The sequence below is a fragment of the Eupeodes corollae genome, chromosome 3 (genome assembly GCF_945859685.1).
Source record: "Eupeodes corollae chromosome 3, idEupCoro1.1, whole genome shotgun sequence".
Taxonomy (NCBI): Eukaryota; Metazoa; Arthropoda; class Insecta; order Diptera; family Syrphidae; genus Eupeodes; species Eupeodes corollae.
Genome location: NC_079149.1, coordinates 114,735,575 through 114,751,499, shown reverse-complemented (window position 1 = coordinate 114,751,499; position 15,925 = coordinate 114,735,575).

Here is a 15,925-nt window from a genome sequence, read left to right as displayed (position 1 = left end):
TTTATAACTTATAACTACGAAAATTATTCCCAATGCTTGAACTTGTTGATATATTATCAACAGAAAACTGTTATTTTTATTAAACACTTTTGTTAAAAAAAATTAATGAGAAATAAAATTACTTACTCCTTAAAGAAATTATTTTCAAATACCGTAAACCAACTGACATCAGAAATTTACTACCGAATCCGATCGCGAGGCACAAAATTAAAATTTAAATAAATTCACTTCCAATCACTACAAGCTTGGCAACTCCCTTTTATTAAAAATGTTACTTTTATAATATTTTATTTCACTTTTTTACTACACAATGGAAGAAATAGTTAAATATTCACTAAACTGACAGAATTCAAACTTTTAAATAAACCGCACGCCAATACAAAATTACCAACGAACACATCCGAACCGAATACGAATACCCACCCGATCGAATGGGGTACACGATGAAAGAAAATGAAAAGAAAACGAATTGCATTCTATTTTACATTTTACAGAAAAATACTTTTAATAAAATTAAACCTTATAACTTTCTTAACATTTTGTTTGAATTTATTTAAACGCACATTAAAACTAAACATTTTAATTAATTATTTTATTTTTAATTTTAGACGATCGAAAGCGCCAAGCACAAGAATTTTTCAAACTTACTGTTGCTGTCAATCACCACAGAACAAAGATAAAAAAGATGAGCCATGTAATACTTCGAATTATGGTGAACTTACACTCGGTTCAGGTTGAAATAGTGGTTTGAGGGGTCGAATCTAATCTGAATTGGATGAATGATAAATTGAATTTGAATGGAATCGTAGTGAACTCCATTATTATATAATAAAAATGTGCAAATATTTTATAATTTTACAAATTCATACGAAACAGCTATCTAAAGAACTTTGAAAAGCAATCAACAGTTAATTAAGGGTTTTGGAGAAACTAAGTTTGACATTTTCGGTTGATTTTTTCAACAAGAGCTGTATGAGTTTGAAATGTTAAATCCATTTTTTAGCAATTTATCAAGGTTCAAAGATGTTTTACCTATCCCAGAATAGCAACTTCAGTTTCAACAATTTCCTAAATCCATATTAAACAATCTATAATTATTCCTATTAGAGCAGGGGATATAATTGTCCAGTCAACAGTGGTAAATTCCAATTAAAAGGTCATTTTAAGCGCAATTGATTTGTTTATTTTCACGAACTGTTACTTTTTAGACATGTTTGGATTGTCGTTTTTTAATGAAATTCAATTAGAAATTTACTAATTAGCAAAATAAAAACAAAGTTTAAAGGTTTTGGAATATCCCAGTAAATTGCGAAACAATATGCAAATTGCTATTTAGTAATAAATTGGTCTTATTCAAAGATAAGCACAGCAATGGAAACGCAATGATTCCTAGATCACAATCCTGAAATTTCAGCCCTCTAGGTAGTCTAGATCGAGAAATAATGGAGATCAAAAATTGCCAACTTTTGACCCTCTGGACGCATATTAAGCGAGATATTCGTATTTAAAGTTTGAACATGCATTTTTGCCCATGACTTGTTGTAAAATTGGTCTTATTCAAAGATAGGCACAGCAATGGAAAGGCAATGATTCCTAGATCACAATCCTGAAATTTCAGCCCTCTAGGTAGTCTAGATCGAGAAATAATGGAGATCAAAAATTGCCGACTTTTGACCCTCTGGGACGCATATTAAGCGAGATATTCGCATTTAAAGTTTGAAAATGCATTTTTGCCCATAACTTGTTGTAAAATTGGTCTTATTCAAATATAGGCACAGCAATGGAAAGGCAATGATTCCTAGATCACAATCCTGAAATTTCAGCCCTCTAGGTAGTCTAGATCGAGAAATAATGGAGATCAAAAATTGCCGACTTTTGACCCTCTGGGACGCATATTAAGCGAGATATTCGCATTTAAAGTTTGAACATGCATTTTTGCCCATAACTTGTTGTAAAATTGGTCTTATTCAAAGATAGGCACAGCAATGGAAAGGCAATGATTCCTAGATCACAATCCTGAAATTTCACCCCTTTAGGTAGTCTAGATCGAGAAATAATGGAGATCAAAAATTGCCGACTTTTGACCCTCTGGGACGCATATTAAGCGAGATATTCGCATTTAAAGTTTGAACATGCATTTTTGCCCATAACTTGTAAAATTGGTCTTATTCAAAGATAGGCACAGCAATGGAAAGGCAATGATTCCTAGATCACAATCCTGAAATTTCAGCCCTCTAGGTAGTCTAGATCGAGAAATAATGGAGATCAAAAATTGCCGACTTTTGACCCTCTGGGACGCATATTAAGCGAGATATTCGCATTTAAAGTTTGAACATGCATTTTTGCCCATAACTTGTTGTAAAATTGGTCTTATTCAAAGATAGGCACAGCAATGGAAAGGCAATGATTCCTAGATCACAATCCTGAAATTTCAGCCCTCTAGGTAGTCTAGATCGAGAAATAATGGAGATCAAAAATTGCCGACTTTTGACCCTCTGGGACGCATATTAAGCGAGATATTCGCATTTAAAGTTTGAACATGCATTTTTGCCCATAACTTGTTGTAAAATTGGTCTTATTCAAAGATAGGCACAGCAATGGAAAGGCAAAGATTCCTAGATTACAATCCTGAAATTTCAGCCCTCTAGGTAGTCTAGATCGAGAAATAATGGAGATCGAAAATTGCCGACTTTTGACCCTCTGGGACGCATATTAAGCGAGATATTCGCATTTAAAGTTTGAACATGCATTTTTGCCCATAACTTGTAAAATTGGTCTTATTCAAAGATAGGCACAGCAATGGAAAGGCAATGATTCCTAGATCACAATCCTGAAATTTCAGCCCTCTAGGTAGTCTAGATCGAGAAATAATGGAGATCAAAAATTGCCGACTTTTGACCCTCTGGGACGCATATTAAGCGAGATATTCACATTTAAAGTTTGAACATGCATTTTTGCCCATAACTTGTTGTAAAATTGGTCTTATTCAACGATAGGCACAGCAATGGAAAGGCAATGATTCCTAGATCACAATCCTGAAATTTCAGCCCTCTAGGTAGTCTAGATCGAGAAATAATGGAGATCAAAAATTGCCGACTTTTGACCCTCTGGGACGCATATTAAGCGAGATATTCGCATTTAAAGTTTGAACATGCATTTTTGCCCATAACTTGTAAAATTGGTCTTATTCAAAGATAGGCACAGCAATGGAAAGGCAATGATTCCTAGATCACAATCCTGAAATTTCAGCCCTCTAGGTAGTCTAGATCGAGAAATAATGGAGATCAAAAATTGCCGACTTTTGACCCTCTGGGACGCATATTAAGCGAGATATTCGCATTTAAAGTTTGAACATGCATTTTTGCCCATAACTTGTTGTAAAATTGGTCTTATTCAAAGATAGGCACAGCAATGGAAAGGCAATGATTCCTAGATCACAATCCTGAAATTTCAGCCCTCTAGGTAGTCTAGATCGAGAAATAATGGAGATCAAAAATTGCCGACATTTGACCCTCTGGGACGCATATTAAGCGAGATATTCGCATTTAAAGTTTGAACATGCATTTTTTTGCCCATAACTTGTTGTAAAATTGGTCTTATTCAAAGATAGGCACAGCAATGGAAAGGCAATGATTCCTAGATCACAATCCTGAAATTTCAGCCCTCTAGGTAGTCTAGATCGAGAAATAATGGAGATCAAAAATTGCCGACTTTTGACCCTCTGGGACGCATATTAAGCGAGATATTCGCATTTAAAGTTTGAACATGCATTTTTGCCCATAACTTGTTGTAAAATTGGTCTTATTCAAAGATAGGCACAGCAATGGAAAGGCAATGATTCCTAGATTACAATCCTGAAATTTCAGCCCTCTAGGTAGTCTAGATCGAGAAATAATGGAGATCGAAAATTGCCGACTTTTGACCCTCTGGGACGCATATTAAGCGAGATATTCGCATTTAAAGTTTGAACATGCATTTTTGCCCATAACTTGTTGTAAAATTGGTCTTATTCAAAGATAGGCACAGCAATGGAAAGGCAATCATTCCTAGATCACAATCCTGAAATTTCAGCCCTCTAGGTAGTCTAGATCGAGAAAAAATGGAGATCGAAAATTGCCGACTTTTGACCCTCTGGGACGCATATTAAGCGAGATATTCGCATTTAAAGTTTGAACATGCATTTTTGCCCATAACTTGTTGTAAAATTGGTCTTATTCCAAGATAGGCACAGCAATGGAAAGGCAATGATTCCTAGATCACAATCCTGAAATTTCACCCCTTTAGGTAGTCTAGATCGAGAAATAATGGAGATCAAAAATTGCCGACTTTTGACCCTCTGGGACGCATATTAAGCGAGATATTCGCATTTAAAGTTTGAACATGCATTTTTGCCCATAACTTGTTGTAAAATTGGTCTTATTCAAAGATAGGCACAGCAATGGAAAGGCAATGATTCCTAGATCACAATCCTGAAATTTCAGCCCTTTAGGTAGTCTAGATCGAGAAATAATGGAGATCAAAAATTGCCGACTTTTGACCCTCTGGGACGCATATTAAGCGAGATATTCGCATTTAAAGTTTGAACATGCATTTTTGCCCATTACTTGTTGTAAAATTGGTCTTATTCAAAGATAGGCACAGCAATGGAAAGGCAATCATTCCTAGATCACAATCCTGAAATTTCAGCCCTCTAGGTAGTCTAGATCGAGAAATAATGGAGATCAAAAATTGCCGACTTTTGACCCTCTGGGACGCATATTAAGCGAGATATTCGCATTTAAAGTTTGAACATGCATTTTTGCCCATAACTTGTTGTAAAATTGGTCTTATTCAACGATAGGCACAGCAATGGAAAGGCAATGATTCCTAGATCACAATCCTGAAATTTCATCCCTCTAGGTAGTCTAGATCGAGAAATAATGGAGATCAAAAATTGCCGACTTTTGACCCTCTGGGACGCATATTAAGCGAGATATTCGCATTTAAAGTTTGAACATGCATTTTTGCCCATAACTTGTTGTTAAATTGGTCTTTTTCAAAGATAGGCACAGCAATGGAAAGGCAATGATTCCTAGATCACAATCCTGAAATTTCAGCCCTCTAGGTAGTCTAGATCGAGAAATAATGGAGATCAAAAATTGCCGACATTTGACCCTCTGGGACGCATATTAAGCGAGATATTCGCATTTAAAGTTTGAACATGCATTTTTGCCCATAACTTGTAAAATTGGTCTTATTCAAAGATAGGCACAGCAATGGAAAGGCAATGATTCCTAGATCACAATCCTGAAATTTCAGCCCTCTAGGTAGTCTAGATCGAGAAATAATGGAGATCAAAAATTGCCGACTTTTGACCCTCTGGGACGCATATTAAGCGAGATATTCGCATTTAAAGTTTGAACATGCATTTTTGCCCATAACTTGTTGTAAAATTGGTCTTATTCAAAGATAGTCACAGCAATGGAAAGGCAATGATTCCTAGATCAGAATCCTGAAATTTCAGCCCTCTAGGTAGTCTAGATCGAGAAATAATGGAGATCAAAAATTGCCGACATTTGACCCTCTGGGACGCATATTAAGCGAGATATTCGCATTTAAAGTTTGAACATGCATTTTTTGCCCATAACTTGTTGTTAAATTGGTCTTATTCAAAGATAGGCACAGCAATGGAAAGGCAATGATTCCTAGATCACTATCCTGAAATTTCAGCCCTCTAGGTAGTCTAGATCGAGCAATAATGGAGATCAAAAATTGCCGACTTTTGACCCTCTGGGACGCATATTAAGCGAGATATTCGCAATTAAAGTTTGAACATGCATTTTTGCCCATAACTTGTTGTAAAATTGGTCTTATTCAAAGATAGGCACAGCAATGGAAAGGCAATGATTCCTAGATCACAATCCTGAAATTTCAGCCCTCTAGGTAGTCTAGATCGAGAAATAATGGAGATCAAAAATTGCCGACTTTTGACCCTCTGGGACGCATATTAAGCGAGATATTCGCATTTAAAGTTTGAACATGCATTTTTGCCCATAACTTGTTGTAAAATTGGTCTTATTCCAAGATAGGCACAGCAATGGAAAGGCAATGATTCCTAGATCACAATCCTGAAATTTCATCCCTTTAGGTAGTCTAGATCGAGAAATAATGGAGATCAAAAATTGCCGACTTTTGACCCTCTGGGACGCATATTAAGCGAGATATTCGCATTTAAAGTTTGAACATGCATTTTTGCCCATAACTTGTTGTAAAATTGGTCTTATTCAAAGATAGGCACAGCAATGGAAAGGCAATGATTCCTAGATCACAATCCTGAAATTTCAGCCCTCTAGGTAGTCTAGATCGAGAAATAATGGAGATCAAAAATTGCCGACTTTTGACCCTCTGGGACGCATATTAAGCGAGATATTCGCATTTAAAGTTTGAACATGCATTTTTGCCCATAACTTGTTGTAAAATTGGTCTTATTCAAAGATAGGCACAGCAATGGAAAGGCAATGATTCCTAGATTACAATCCTGAAATTTCAGCCCTCTAGGTAGTCTAGATCGAGAAATAATGGAGATCGAAAATTGCCGACTTTTGACCCTCTGGGACGCATATTAAGCGAGATATTCGCATTTAAAGTTTGAACATGCATTTTTGCCCATAACTTGTTGTAAAATTGGTCTTATTCAAAGATAGGCACAGCAATGGAAAGGCAATCATTCCTAGATCACAATCCTGAAATTTCAGCCCTCTAGGTAGTCTAGATCGAGAAAAAATGGAGATCGAAAATTGCCGACTTTTGACCCTCTGGGACGCATATTAAGCGAGATATTCGCATTTAAAGTTTGAACATGCATTTTTGCCCATAACTTGTTGTAAAAATTGGTCTTATTCAAAGATAGGCACAGCAATGGAAAGGCAATGATTCCTAGATCACAATCCTGAAATTTCAGCCCTCTAGGTAGTCTAGATCGAGAAATAATGGAGATCAAAAATTGCCGACGTTTGACCCTCTGGGACGCATATTAAGCGAGATATTCGCATTTAAAGTTTGAACATGCATTTTTTGCCCATAACTTGTTGTAAAATTGGTCTTATTCAAAGATAGGCACAGCAATGGAAAGGCAATGATTCCTAGATCACTATCCTGAAATTTCAGCCCTCTAGGTAGTCTAGATCGAGAAATAATGGAGATCAAAAATTGCCGACTTTTGACCCTCTGGGACGCATATTAAGCGAGATATTCGCATTTAAAGTTTGAACATGCATTTTTGCCCATAACTTGTTGTAAAATTGGTCTTATTCAAAGATAGGCACAGCAATGGAAAGGCAATGATTCCTAGATCACAATCCTGAAATTTCAGCCCTTTAGGTAGTCTAGATCGAGAAATAATGGAGATCAAAAATTGCCGACTTTTGACCCTCTGGGACGCATATTAAGCGAGATATTCGCATTTAAAGTTTGAACATGCATTTTTGCCCATTACTTGTTGTAAAATTGGTCTTATTCAAAGATAGGCACAGCAATGGAAAGGCAATGATTCCTAGATCACAATCCTGAAATTTCAGCCCTCTAGGTAGTTTAGATCGAGAAATAATTTAGATCAAAATTTGCCGACTTTTGACCCTCTGGGACGCATATTAAGCGAGATATTCGCATTTAAAGTTTGAACATGCATTTTTGCCCATAACTTGTTGTAAAATTGGTCTTATTCAAGGATAGGCACAGCAATGGAAAGGCAATGATTCCTAGATAACAATCCTGAAATTTCAGCCCTCTAGGTAGTCTAGATCGAGAAATAATGGAGATCAAAAATTGCCGACTTTTGACCCTCTGGGACGCATATTAAGCGAGATATTCGCATTTAAAGTTTGAACATGCATTTTTGCCCATAACTTGTTGTAAAATTGGTCTTATTCAAAGATAGGCACAGCAATGGAAAGGCAATGATTCCTAGATCACAATCCTGAAATTTCAGCCCTCTAGGTAGTCTAGATCGAGAAATAATGGAGATCAAAAATTGCCGACTTTTGACTCTCTGGGACGCATATTAAGCGAGATATTCGCATTTAAAGTTTGAACATGCATTTTTGCCCATAACTTGTTGTAAAATTGGTCTTATTCAAAGATAGATATTATTCAAAGATAGGCACAGCAATGGAAAGGCAATGATTCCTAGATCACAATCCTGAAATTTCAGCCCTCTAGGTAGTCTAGATCGAGAAATAATGGAGATCAAAAATTGCCGACTTTTGAACCTCTGGGACGCATATTAAGCGAGATATTCGCATTTAAAGTTTGAACATGCATTTTTGCCCATAACTTGTTGTAAAATTGGTCTTATTCAAAGATAGGCACAGCAATGGAAAGGCAATGATTCCTAGATCACAATCCTGAAATTTCAGCCCTCTAGTCAGTCTAGATCGAGAAATAATGGAGATCAAAAATTGCCGACTTTTGACCCTCTGGGACGCATATTAAGCGAGATATTCGCATTTAAAGTTTGAACATGCATTTTTGCCCATAACTTGTTGTAAAATTGGTCTTATTCAAAGATAGGCACAGCAATGGAAAGGCAATGATTCCTAGATCACAATCCTGAAATTTCAGCCCTCTAGGTAGTCTAGATCGAGAAATAATGGAGATCAAAAATTGCCGACTTTTGACCCTCTTGGACGCATATTAAGCGAGATATTCGCATTAAAGTTTGAACATGCATTTTTGCCCATAACTTGTTGTAAAATTGGTCTTATTCAAAGATAGGCACAGCAATGGAAAGGCAATGATTCCTAGATCACAATCCTGAAATTTCAGCCCTCTAGGTAGTCTAGATCGAGAAATAATGGAGATCAAAAATTGCCGACTTTTGACCCTCTGGGACGCATATTAAGCGAGATATTCGCATTTAAAGTTTGAACATGCATTTTTGCCCATAACTTGTTGTAAAATTGGTCTTATTCCAAGATAGGCACAGCAATGGAAAGGCAATGATTCCTAGATCACAATCCTGAAATTTCATCCCTTTAGGTAGTCTAGATCGAGAAATAATGGAGATCAAAAATTGCCGACTTTTGACCCTCTGGGACGCATATTAAGCGAGATATTCGCATTTAAAGTTTGAACATGCATTTTTGCCCATAACTTGTTGTAAAATTGGTCTTATTCAAAGATAGGCACAGCAATGGAAAGGCAATGATTCCTAGATCACAATCCTGAAATTTCAGCCCTCTAGGTAGTCTAGATCGAGAAATAATGGAGATCAAAAATTGCCGACTTTTGACCCTCTGGGACGCATATTAAGCGAGATATTCGCATTTAAAGTTTGAACATGCATTTTTGCCCATAACTTGTTGTAAAATTGGTCTTATTCAAAGATAGGCACAGCAATGGAAAGGCAATGATTCCTAGATTACAATCCTGAAATTTCAGCCCTCTAGGTAGTCTAGATCGAGAAATAATGGAGATCGAAAATTGCCGACTTTTGACCCTCTGGGACGCATATTAAGCGAGATATTCGCATTTAAAGTTTGAACATGCATTTTTGCCCATAACTTGTTGTAAAATTGGTCTTATTCAAAGATAGGCACAGCAATGGAAAGGCAATCATTCCTAGATCACAATCCTGAAATTTCAGCCCTCTAGGTAGTCTAGATCGAGAAAAAATGGAGATCGAAAATTGCCGACTTTTGACCCTCTGGGACGCATATTAAGCGAGATATTCGCATTTAAAGTTTGAACATGCATTTTTGCCCATAACTTGTTGTAAAATTGGTCTTATTCAAAGATAGGCACAGCAATGGAAAGGCAATGATTCCTAGATCACAATCCTGAAATTTCAGCCCTCTAGGTAGTCTAGATCGAGAAATAATGGAGATCAAAAATTGCCGACGTTTGACCCTCTGGGACGCATATTAAGCGAGATATTCGCATTTAAAGTTTGAACATGCATTTTTTGCCCATAACTTGTTGTAAAATTGGTCTTATTCAAAGATAGGCACAGCAATGGAAAGGCAATGATTCCTAGATCACTATCCTGAAATTTCAGCCCTCTAGGTAGTCTAGATCGAGAAATAATGGAGATCAAAAATTGCCGACTTTTGACCCTCTGGGACGCATATTAAGCGAGATATTCGCATTTAAAGTTTGAACATGCATTTTTGCCCATAACTTGTTGTAAAATTGGTCTTATTCAAAGATAGGCACAGCAATGGAAAGGCAATGATTCCTAGATCACAATCCTGAAATTTCAGCCCTTTAGGTAGTCTAGATCGAGAAATAATGGAGATCAAAAATTGCCGACTTTTGACCCTCTGGGACGCATATTAAGCGAGATATTCGCATTTAAAGTTTGAACATGCATTTTTGCCCATTACTTGTTGTAAAATTGGTCTTATTCAAAGATAGGCACAGCAATGGAAAGGCAATGATTCCTAGATCACAATCCTGAAATTTCAGCCCTCTAGGTAGTTTAGATCGAGAAATAATTTAGATCAAAATTTGCCGACTTTTGACCCTCTGGGACGCATATTAAGCGAGATATTCGCATTTAAAGTTTGAACATGCATTTTTGCCCATAACTTGTTGTAAAATTGGTCTTATTCAAGGATAGGCACAGCAATGGAAAGGCAATGATTCCTAGATAACAATCCTGAAATTTCAGCCCTCTAGGTAGTCTAGATCGAGAAATAATGGAGATCAAAAATTGCCGACTTTTGACCCTCTGGGACGCATATTAAGCGAGATATTCGCATTTAAAGTTTGAACATGCATTTTTGCCCATAACTTGTTGTAAAATTGGTCTTATTCAAAGATAGGCACAGCAATGGAAAGGCAATGATTCCTAGATCACAATCCTGAAATTTCAGCCCTCTAGGTAGTCTAGATCGAGAAATAATGGAGATCAAAAATTGCCGACTTTTGACTCTCTGGGACGCATATTAAGCGAGATATTCGCATTTAAAGTTTGAACATGCATTTTTGCCCATAACTTGTTGTAAAATTGGTCTTATTCAAAGATAGATATTATTCAAAGATAGGCACAGCAATGGAAAGGCAATGATTCCTAGATCACAATCCTGAAATTTCAGCCCTCTAGGTAGTCTAGATCGAGAAATAATGGAGATCAAAAATTGCCGACTTTTGAACCTCTGGGACGCATATTAAGCGAGATATTCGCATTTAAAGTTTGAACATGCATTTTTGCCCATAACTTGTTGTAAAATTGGTCTTATTCAAAGATAGGCACAGCAATGGAAAGGCAATGATTCCTAGATCACAATCCTGAAATTTCAGCCCTCTAGTCAGTCTAGATCGAGAAATAATGGAGATCAAAAATTGCCGACTTTTGACCCTCTGGGACGCATATTAAGCGAGATATTCGCATTTAAAGTTTGAACATGCATTTTTGCCCATAACTTGTTGTAAAATTGGTCTTATTCAAAGATAGGCACAGCAATGGAAAGGCAATGATTCCTAGATCACAATCCTGAAATTTCAGCCCTCTAGGTAGTCTAGATCGAGAAATAATGGAGATCAAAAATTGCCGACTTTTGACCCTCTTGGACGCATATTAAGCGAGATATTCGCATTAAAGTTTGAACATGCATTTTTCCCATAACTTGTTGTAAAATTGGTCTTATTCAAAGATAGGCACAGCAATGGAAAGGCAATGATTCCTAGATCACAATCCTGAAATTTCAGCCCTCTAGGTAGTTTAGATCGAGAAATAATGGAGATCGAAAATTGCCGACTTTTGACCCTTTGGGACGCATATTAAGCGAGATATTCGCATTTAAAGTTTGAACATGCATTTTTGCCCATAACTTGTTGTAAAATTGGTCTTATTCAACGATAGGCACAGCAATGGAAAGGCAATGATTCCTAGATCACAATCCTGAAATTTCACCCCTTTAGGTAGTCTAGATCGAGAAACAATGGAGATCAAAAATTGCCGACTTTTGACCCTCTGGGACGCATATTAAGCGAGATATTCGCATTTAAAGTTTGAACATGCATTTTTGCCCATAACTTGTTGTAAAATTGGTCTTATTCAAAGATAGGCACAGCAATGGAAAGGCAATGATTCCTAGATCACAATCCTGAAATTTCAGCCCTCTAGGTAGTCTAGATCGAGAAATAATGGAGATCAAAAATTGCCGACTTTTGACCCTCTTGGACGCATATTAAGCGAGATATTCGCATTAAAGTTTGAACATGCATTTTTGCCCATAACTTGTTGTAAAATTGGTCTTATTCAAAGATAGGCACAGCAATGGAAAGGCAATGATTCCTAGATCACAATCCTGAAATTTCAGCCCTCTAGGTAGTTTAGATCGAGAAATAATGGAGATCGAAAATTGCCGACTTTTGACCCTTTGGGACGCATATTAAGCGAGATATTCGCATTTAAAGTTTGAACATGCATTTTTGCCCATAACTTGTTGTAAAATTGGTCTTATTCAACGATAGGCACAGCAATGGAAAGGCAATGATTCCTAGATCACAATCCTGAAATTTCAGCCCTCTAGGCAGTCTAGATCGAGAAATAATGCAGATAAAAAAATTGCCGACTTTTGACCCTCTGGGACGCATATTAAGCGAGATATTCGCATTTAAAGGTTGAACATGCATTTTTGCCCATAACTTGTTGTAAAATTGGTCTTATTCAAAGATAGATATTATTCAAAGATAGGCACAGCAATGGAAAGGCAATGATTCCTAGATCACAATCCTGAAATTTCAGCCCTTTGGGTAGTCTAGATCGAGAAATAATGGAGATCAAAAATTGCCGACTTTTGACCCCTCTGGGACGCATATTAAGCGAGATATTCGCATTTAAAGTTTGAACATGCATTTTTGCCCATAACTTGTTGTAAAATTGGTCTTATTCAAAGATAGGCACAGCAATGGAAAGGCAATGATTCCTAGATCACAATCCTGAAATTTCAGCCCTCTAGGCAGTCTAGATCGAGAAATAATGGAGATCAAAAATTGCCGACTTTTGACCCTCTGGGACGCATATTAAGCGAGATATTCGCATTTAAAGTTTGAACATGCATTTTTGCCCATAACTTGTTGTAAAATTGGTCTTATTCAAAGATAGGCACAGCAATGGAAAGGCAATGATTCCTAGATCACAATCCTGAAATTTCAGCCCTCTAGGCAGTCTAGATCGAGAAATAATGGAGATCAAAAATTGCCGACTTTTGACCCTCTGGGACGCATATTAAGCGAGATATTCGCATTTAAAGTTTGAACATACATTTTTGCCCATAACTTGTTGTAAAATTGGTCTTATTCAAAGAAAGGCACAGCAATGGAAAGGCAATGATTCCTAGATCACAATCCTGAAATTTCAGCCCTCTAGGTAGTCTAGATCGAGAAATAATGGAGATCAAAAATTGCCGACTTTTGACCCTCTGGGACGCATATTAAGCGAGATATTCGCATTTAAAGTTTGAACATGCATTTTTGCCCATAACTTGTTGTAAAATTGGTCTTATTCAAAGATAGGCACAGCAATGGAAAGGCAATGATTCCTAGATCACAATCCTGAAATTTCAGCCCTCTAGGCAGTCTAGATCGAGAAATAATGGAGATCAAAAATTGCCAACTTTTGACCCTCTGGGACGCATGTTAAGCGAGATATTCGCATTTAAAGTTTGAACATGCATTTTTTGCCCATAACTTGTTGTAAAATTGGTCTTATTCAAAGATAGGCACAGCAATGGAAAGGCAATGATTCCTAGATCACAATCCTGAAATTTCAGCCCTCTAGGTAGTCTAGATCGAGAAATAATGGAGATCAAAAATTGCCGACTTTTGACCCTCTGGGATGCATATTAAGCGAGATATTCGCATTTAAAGTTTGAACATGCATTTTTGCCCATAACTTGTTGTAAAATTGGTCTTATTCAAAGATAGGCAAAGCAATGGAAAGGCAATGATTCCTAGATCACAATCCTGAAATTTCAGCCCTCTAGGCAGTCTAGATCGAGAAATAATGGAGATCAAAAATTGCCGACTTTTGACTCTCTGGGGACGCATATTAAGCGAGATATTCGCATTTAAAGTTTGAACATGCATTTTTGCCCATAACTTGTTGTAAAATTGGTCTTATTCAAAGATAAATATTATTCAAAGATAGGCACAGCAATGGAAAGGCAATGATTCCTAGATTACAATCCTGAAATTTCAGCCCTCTAGGTAGTCTAGATCGAGAAATAATGGAGATCAAAAATTGCCGACTTTTGACCCTCTGGGACGCATATTAAGCGAGATATTCGCATTTAAAGTTTGAACATGCATTTTTGCTCATAACTTGTTGTAAAATTGGTCTTATTACAAGATAGGCACAGCAATGGAAAGGCAATGATTCCTAGATCACAATCCTGAAATTTCAGCCCTTTAGGTAGTCTAGATCGAGAAATAATGGAGATCAAAAATTGCCGACTTTTGACCCTCTGGGACGCATATTAAGCGAGATATTCGCATTTAAAGTTTGAACATGCATTTTTGCCCATTACTTGTTGTAAAATTGGTCTTATTCCAAGATAGGCACAGCAATGGAAAGGCAATGATTCCTAGATCACAATCCTGAAATTTCAGCCCTCTAGGTAGTCTAGATCGAGAAATAATGGAGATCAAAAATTGCCGACTTTTGACCCTCTGGGACGCATATTAAGCGAGATATTCGCATTTAAAGTTTGAACATGCATTTTTGCCCATAACTTGTTGTAAAATTGGTCTTATTCAAAGATAGGCACAGCAATGGAAAGGCAATGATTCCTAGATCACAATCCTGAAATTTCAGCCCTCTAGGTAGTCTAGATCGAGAAATAATGGAGATCGAAAATTGCCGACCTTTGACCCTCTGGGACGCATATTAAGCGAGATATTCGCATTTAAAGTTTGAACATGCATTTTTGCCCATAACTTGTTGTAAAATTGGTCTTATTCAAAGATAGGCACAGCAATGGAAAGGCAATGATTCCTAGATCACAATCCTGAAATTTCAGCCCTTTAGGTAGTCTAGATCGAGAAATAATGGAGATCAAAAATTGCCGACTTTTGACCCTCTGGGACGCATATTAAGCGAGATATTCGCATTTAAAGTTTGAACATGCAATTTTGCCCATTACTTGTTGTAAAATTGGTCTTATTCCAAGATAGGCACAGCAATGGAAAGGCAATGATTCCTAGATCACAATCCTGAAATTTCAGCCCTCTAGGTAGTCTAGATCGAGAAATAATGGAGATCAAAAATTGCCGACTTTTGACCCTCTGGGACGCATATTAAGCGAGATATTCGCATTTAAAGTTTGAACATGCATTTTTGCCCATAACTTGTTGTAAAATTGGTCTTATTCAAAGATAGGCACAGCAATGGAAAGGCAATGATTCCTAGATCACAATCCTGAAATTTCAGCCCTTTGGGTAGTCTAGATCGAGAAATAATGGAGATCAAAAATTGCCGACTTTTGACCCTCTGGGACGCATATTAAGCGAGATATTCGCATTTAAAGTTTGAACATGCATTTTTGCCCATAACTTGTTGTAAAATTGGTCTTATTCAAAGATAGGCACAGCAATGGAAAGGCAATGATTCCTAGATCACAATCCTGAAATTTCAGCCCTCTAGGCAGTCTAGATCGAGAAATAATGGAGATCAAAAATTGCCGACTTTTGACCCTCTGGGACGCATATTAAGCGAGATATTCGCATTTAAAGTTTGAACATGCATTTTTGCCCATAACTTGTTGTAAAATTGGTCTTATTCAAAGATAGGCACAGCAATGGAAAGGCAATGATTCCTAGATCACAATCCTGAAATTTCAGCCCTCTAGGCAGTCTAGATCGAGAAATAATGGAGATCAAAAATTGCCGACTTTTGACCCTCTGGGACGCATATTAAGCGAGATATTCGCATTTAAAGTTT